The sequence below is a fragment of the Mesocricetus auratus genome, unplaced genomic scaffold (assembly GCF_017639785.1).
Source record: "Mesocricetus auratus isolate SY011 unplaced genomic scaffold, BCM_Maur_2.0 Super-Scaffold_100006, whole genome shotgun sequence".
In the NCBI taxonomy this organism is placed as follows: Eukaryota; Metazoa; Chordata; class Mammalia; order Rodentia; family Cricetidae; genus Mesocricetus; species Mesocricetus auratus.
Window position 1 is genome coordinate 91,501,886 of NW_024429190.1, and position 5,851 is coordinate 91,507,736.

General features: G+C 55.3%; 1 protein-coding gene across 1 annotated transcript in view; it reads left to right on the plus strand.

The window, feature by feature from the left end:
• Positions 1 to 655: 655 nt before the first annotated feature.
• Positions 656 to 5,851, plus strand: part of Tspan14 (tetraspanin 14) — a 57,031-nt gene continuing 51,835 nt past the window's right edge. Inside the window, exon 1 of the mRNA XM_040747661.1 lies at positions 656 to 778. The gene's annotated coding sequence lies outside the window, so the exon portion shown is untranslated. The remainder of the gene's footprint in view (positions 779 to 5,851) is intronic.

The window sequence follows — 5,851 nt, forward strand, 5'->3', positions numbered from 1 at the left end:
CTTTCTAGAGGACTACCCCCTCCTCTGGCTTTCAAGGCTGGGCAGGAACGCCTTCCATCTTAAAACCAGACGTTTTCCTAATCTTCTTCCACCTCTCATCACCCCGAGCATCCCTTGAGACAACGCATCTTGCAACCCGCATTTCCCCCACGGCCTCAGCTCCGGGACGGTCAGAGGCTAAGGCCGAAGGGGCATTTGCACATCACAACTCCGCCACTGAGAGGGCGGAGCCGGGTAAAACCCGCTTGGGGCACCGCCCAGAGCCGGACAAAGGGGCGGGCCAGCACTCGGCTTCACTACCCAAGGCAGGCAGCCTTCAGGGCGGGGTGAGCCGTGGAGGCGGGGCTAGACGATCCGCGGGGCGGGGCACAGGCAGGGCGTAGAGAGGGCGGGGAGAGCAATGTGGGAGGGGTGTGGGTTGATGGCAGAGGGGGCGGGGCGAGCGGCGGGAGCCCGGCCGGGCGTGGAGGAGGAGCGAATGATGGGGCGGTGCCTGCGTGGGGGGTGGAGCAAGCTCCGGGGGCGGGCGGTGCCTGCGTGGGGGAGGAGCAGGCGGCGGGGGCGGGGCCTAGGTGGGGCCAGACGCGTGGGGCGGCCGAGCGGCGTAGGGAAGCTGCGCCTCTTTCTCCGCCGCGGCCCCGCCCCTCCGCGCCCCGCCCCCGCCGCTCGGACGGCCCGAGTCGCGCCCTCCCGCTCTACGCCGCCGAACTTGCTCTAACTTCCTCGGCCGACCGGGCCGTGCCGCCGCCGCCGCCGCCGCCGCTGCCGCCGCGCCCGGGTAAGTAGAGCGCGCGGCCCCGCTGCAGCGTCGGGCCTGCCCTCATTGTCTCGGGCCGGCCCTCGTGAGCGTCCCTCTCGGGACGGCGGCTGTTCCCCGCGTGCCCGCTCGGCCCCGGGACTCCCTTCCCGAGCGGGGGGCGGCCCCGCGGGCGGCGCGCGGGCTTTGTCTCGCAGAGACCGCCCGCGAGCTCCGGAGGCCGCGGCCGGGGACCCCGCTGAGCCGAACCCGGGCGCTGTGTGGAGTGGGAGGCGCGGCGGGCGCCCCGGAAGGTGTGGCTGCACCCTGCCGCCGCCTGGGGCTCGGCCGGTCCGCACCTGTGAGCCCAGCGGAGGGCGCCTTCTCCAGCTCGAGTCCCGAGTGAGGGTTCGGCCGCCCAGCCCCCACCCACCCCGCGTGTGCTCCCAGCCTCCGGGTCCCAGGCTGTGGAGCCTCCGGAGTTTGTGGAGGTGGTGACCCCGGCGTCTCGGTGCCGGTCGCTAGAGACTGTGTTTGGGAGCACAGCCCGACCCCTGACCTAGCCGAGCTTTGGCCAAGTTTTGGTTTTGGCTGTACCTTGACTCGGCCCAGGTTGTAGCAACCCCATTCCCTTCCCTGTTGGGCGTCCAGTGCGGAGGGTGGGGAGAGTGTGCGTCCGGGGACCTCGGGCCCCTGGACCACAGAAACTGCTGTCTAGAGGACTGAAACTCGTTCCCTGGTGAGAGGCGTTCGGTATTCTCAGAACTCAGTGTTCTCAGCCAGTGCTTGCCTGGACCTGATTGCAGAGCCACGGTGAACACTTAATGGCTGTCTCAGGACGCTGGTGTTTGGGGACATCGAGGTGTGTTGGGCAGTGTGTGCAGGTCGTTGGGTTGGAGCCGGTAGCAGGTGTGTTCCCAGCTGTGGCAAACACTGGACAGTTTCCACACAGCCCCTTGACTTCTGAGTAGAAGTTGGTGCCTGCTGAGTGCTTCCTTATTTATGAGAGGAAATCTGGGGCCCCATATTCTAACAACTCAGAGAGGTTGCAGGAGACACCCCTCGTTTCAAAACTCCTTGGCCCAGGAACCCTTAGAATGAAGCCCAGACCTCTGCTCTCTGGCACTCCCTCAGCTGTTCCCAAGCCTGCATCCTCACTCTGAGAATTTTTTTCTTTTTGGAGTCAGGGTCTTGTGTAAGCCAGGGTTGCTTTGAATTCATGATCCTTCTGCCTCGTTTTCTGCATTCTGCATCCTGTCCACAGTTTTGGACTCTCTTTGAACCCCCCTAATGTGTTTCGGAGACTGGGGCATCCTCTGGGCTTACACCTCCCGACCAGCTGTAATCCTTTCATGGTGGGCCTGCCGTAGGTGCTCAGTGGTGTTGATTGATAAGAGCACGATCTAGGCTTAGTAGCTTCAGCTTAGTTGCTTCATCCAGTCAAACAGTCTGAGCCACTGACCCTCCAGAGGTTTGGGACTGTTTCCAAGAAGAAAAGGCATGGAAGGGGGGAAGGGTTGGCTGTCCTGGGAAGACCCTCCCTGGTCTGCTTACTAGGGTAACTGTGCTCGCTGGGCTCCGAGGACAGGTAAGGGACTTCTCCCTTGCCATGTTTGTGACGGGAGATGAAACTCATGCTTTGTGTGGGTGGGGAGGAGCCTGCCCTGCAGGTTATAGAAATGAGGCGAAATTACAGAGGCCAGGGTGCAGGGAAGCCCTGGGTTTTTAACCACTTCCGGGGCCTACCCTGGGCCACCATGTGCCTAGGGATTTGACCTTGTTTAACTTTAACAGAGAAGTTAAACAGAATTAATTTCTACAATGCCAGGATGCCAGTCCTGAGAGCCCTTTGCTTGTTTAAAACCTAGTGAACTTACGATCAAGCATACAGTTATTACATGGCATAATGGTGAGTCTGGTAAGACTTAGTATTTATGGAGATTTATCAAGCCCCTATCCCATCCTTACTTTAATTGTTTAATCCCGGAAACAACTCAATGTGGTAGACATTAACTACTGATTTTACAAATGAGAAAACTGTGGCCCAGAAAGGTCGGGGTGATTTCCCTCAGGTCTCTCTGCCTGAGAGTTGGCACCTTTCCTTTACATGATGCCTTCCTCCTGGAGTAGCTTAAGCATACTGAGAAAGCCTGGTCCAAGGCAGAACTACGGAGGCCTTTAGTGCAGGTGCCCTAAGGCCCAGCTTCTAGGTGTCTCACCATACGTAACTACCATGACCTCAGCAGACCACCCCTCAGTCCCTGCCGCTTTGACTGACTCGGTAGTCTGTCCTGGCCAGAGGATTGCTAGTGTGGCTGGAGACTCAATGCATTCGGTAGAGATCAGGGTTTGATGTGGTTCTGACTTCAGTGGCTTAAAGCAAGTCTTTTTTCCTTTTTTTTTTTCTAACTCCGCATTTACATCTCATATCCACTTCATGTTATCATTATTGTAGACCAGTTCATATCCTTGGCCACTTAGACATAGCCTGATGAATCTTGGCTCTTCAAGCTTCTGCCCATTTATGGCAGATGTGGCACTGTGTAGTGGCATTTTGTTGGCTGCACCAAGTAACATGGCTACAGTCACCCTAAGGTGGGGGTGGGGGGTTCGAATCAGAAACATTTAATGGACAGCATGAGGTCTGTTACTTGCCTGTCACTCATTTCTTCTCAAGCTCTGGGTCCTCATTTCATCCTTTGTCTCTGTGCCACCAAGAATACTGTTGTGAATTAGTCAGAGAAACAGCTTTTTAAAGATGGAGTTGCCCGAAAGGTAGAAGTTTGATAAACAAGAATGAACCTTAGGGGATGGAGAGGTGGTCTTTAAAAACAGAGCACAGGCCGGGCGTTGGCGCACGCCTTTAATCCCGGCACTCGGGAGGCAGAGGCAGGCGGATCTCTGCGAGTTTGAGACCAGCCTGGACTACCAAGCGAGTTCCAGGACAGCCTCCAAAGCCACAGAGAAACCCTGTCTCGAAAAACCAAAAAAAATAAAAAATAAATAAATAAATAAATAAAAACAGAGCACTTCTCTTTCCTCTGACCCTTAGGCAAGTTACTTCAACTTCTCCTGTGTCCTTTTGCTCATTGGCTGACTTGTACACTTTTTCAAAAGCAGGAAGTCCCAGCCCAGAGGCTGCGAATGGAGGTGACAATCCCTGTTTCCTGCTGCTGGAGTGTTAGTGCCTTTGAGAGATAACCCCGCTTGTGGGCAGGAAAGCGGGCTTGCCCGGTGGCCAGTGGATGGTTGTACTTCCCATCCTTGCCTCGGTGTGAAGTTACGAAGCAGATCAGGTAGAGCTGCCCTGAGCTGCCATGCTCTAATACTCTCTCTCCCATGTGACTGGGGCCAGGCTTTTGGGATAGCAGCGCGCTCGCTGGATTAGTAGGGAGACTGGAGGGACGCTTCCACAGAGCAGGGCGGAAACCTGTTAGATGCGTTTCTCTGGCCACACTGGCTCCTTTCCTTTGTGTCCTGTCACCTGTGTGCACATCTAGCCCGTGGACATGAGTAGAGGTGAGGAGACTGTAGGTTATTCTTAGTGAAGGTTACTTCACCGTTCCTAGGCATGGCTACTGCTTTTTCAGGGCCCTGTTTTCCCACCTATGGGATGAGTGGCAGGAGCAGCTCCTCCTCTCGGCTGGTCACCAGTACCCCGTATAGGCCATACTTGGTTGTTTTCAGAGTCTTTGACCTGGTAAACAGCAGCGTTTTGATTTGCCGTCTCCTGCAGCGTAGCAGTGCTGCCTCTGACTGTGAGTCACTTCGGGGTTCATGGTCTCCTGGCCACGTTCTTCCCTCCTTGTGTGCTTTGATTCAGACAGAGCCAGTTCTTGCATGGGTTCAGTACAGGGCCTGGCCTGTGGGCAACAGTTGATGCATCTGCCCGCTCAGCATGAAGATGCCTAGTGCAGTCCTGCTTGCAGATGGGCAGCGAGGAGGCCAGCTTTTGATTGGTGTCTAATTGCTAGCTGTGTAACCTAGACTGAAGTTGCATATTTTCTCGTCTGTGAAGGGAGGTCAATCAGATCTGCTCTGTCTGTCTGGTTGCTGAGAATCTAGTACCTTCAGGTTTGAGAAACAGGGTCTTAAGCCCCTGAGTTGGGCCTGACGCTGTTTGGGGACAGCTGCTATCTCTCTGGCAGTTCCCAGCAAGTGCTTACCAACAGCTGATTCTGGGAACTCTGCTTCCTCCACCCTTGGGCATGGGTGGGGCTGGGTGGGACTGGGCAGGGCTGTGGCTTTTCTCTTTGGAAGTAGTAGACCTGGTAATCAGAGTGTTAGTGTGCTTGGACAAACTGGAGTTGGCATCCTCACCTCTTAGGATCTATTCTGCCTCCCTCTTTAAGCAGTCAGAGCCCGTATCGATCACTAGACAGCTACCCCTCCTTGGGCTCTCTTGTTTTGTATACTGTGTGGCTAAGAATCAGAACAGATGTCTGAAGTGCCTGCTGGCATCCTGGCAAGCTCATGGAGTCCTCAAGACCCTCTAGTCCCAAACCTACTGTACTGTTGAAAATGTGATGGGACTCTGAGCATCAGAACTGTATACTCCCAGTATTGGTGAGGTCCAGCTGGGCTCCAGCACACTTCTTTGCTTCTCAGACTGGCTATAAATGCCCCTCTCCCTGGCTTCTCTGTTTCTTGACCAGCCTGTTCTCCTGGGTCATGTGGACCCAGTCTTCTGAGGCTTGTAGGAGGTGACCAACTCCACACCAAAGTGTGGGTGATACACTGGGTGAGGGTAAGGAGCCGTGAGTCCTGGAAGACTGAGGAACTCCGTGCTTAAAGAGAATTATTCTGGTACTTGTTGAAGTGCTAAGGTAGACTATTAAAGACCTCTGCAGCAGGGTTTTTAAGTAGGGGAGAGAGAGTAGGCTCAATTCCCAAACCCTGGGAAAGTGGGAACGTACAGGCAGGGAGCACTATGCCAGGATCCTAGAGAATTTTTGAGGGTAGGAGACATTTTTAGCTGAATGAACCTGACAGGATTCTTCCCGAAGGCAAGCCAAGTGGCCAGCTATTACGTGGGGGATAAAGAAGGATGAGGAATTTGATAACAAGTTGGGAATAAATTGACTTAGCCGTATTCTTACTAGAATCATCCTTTAC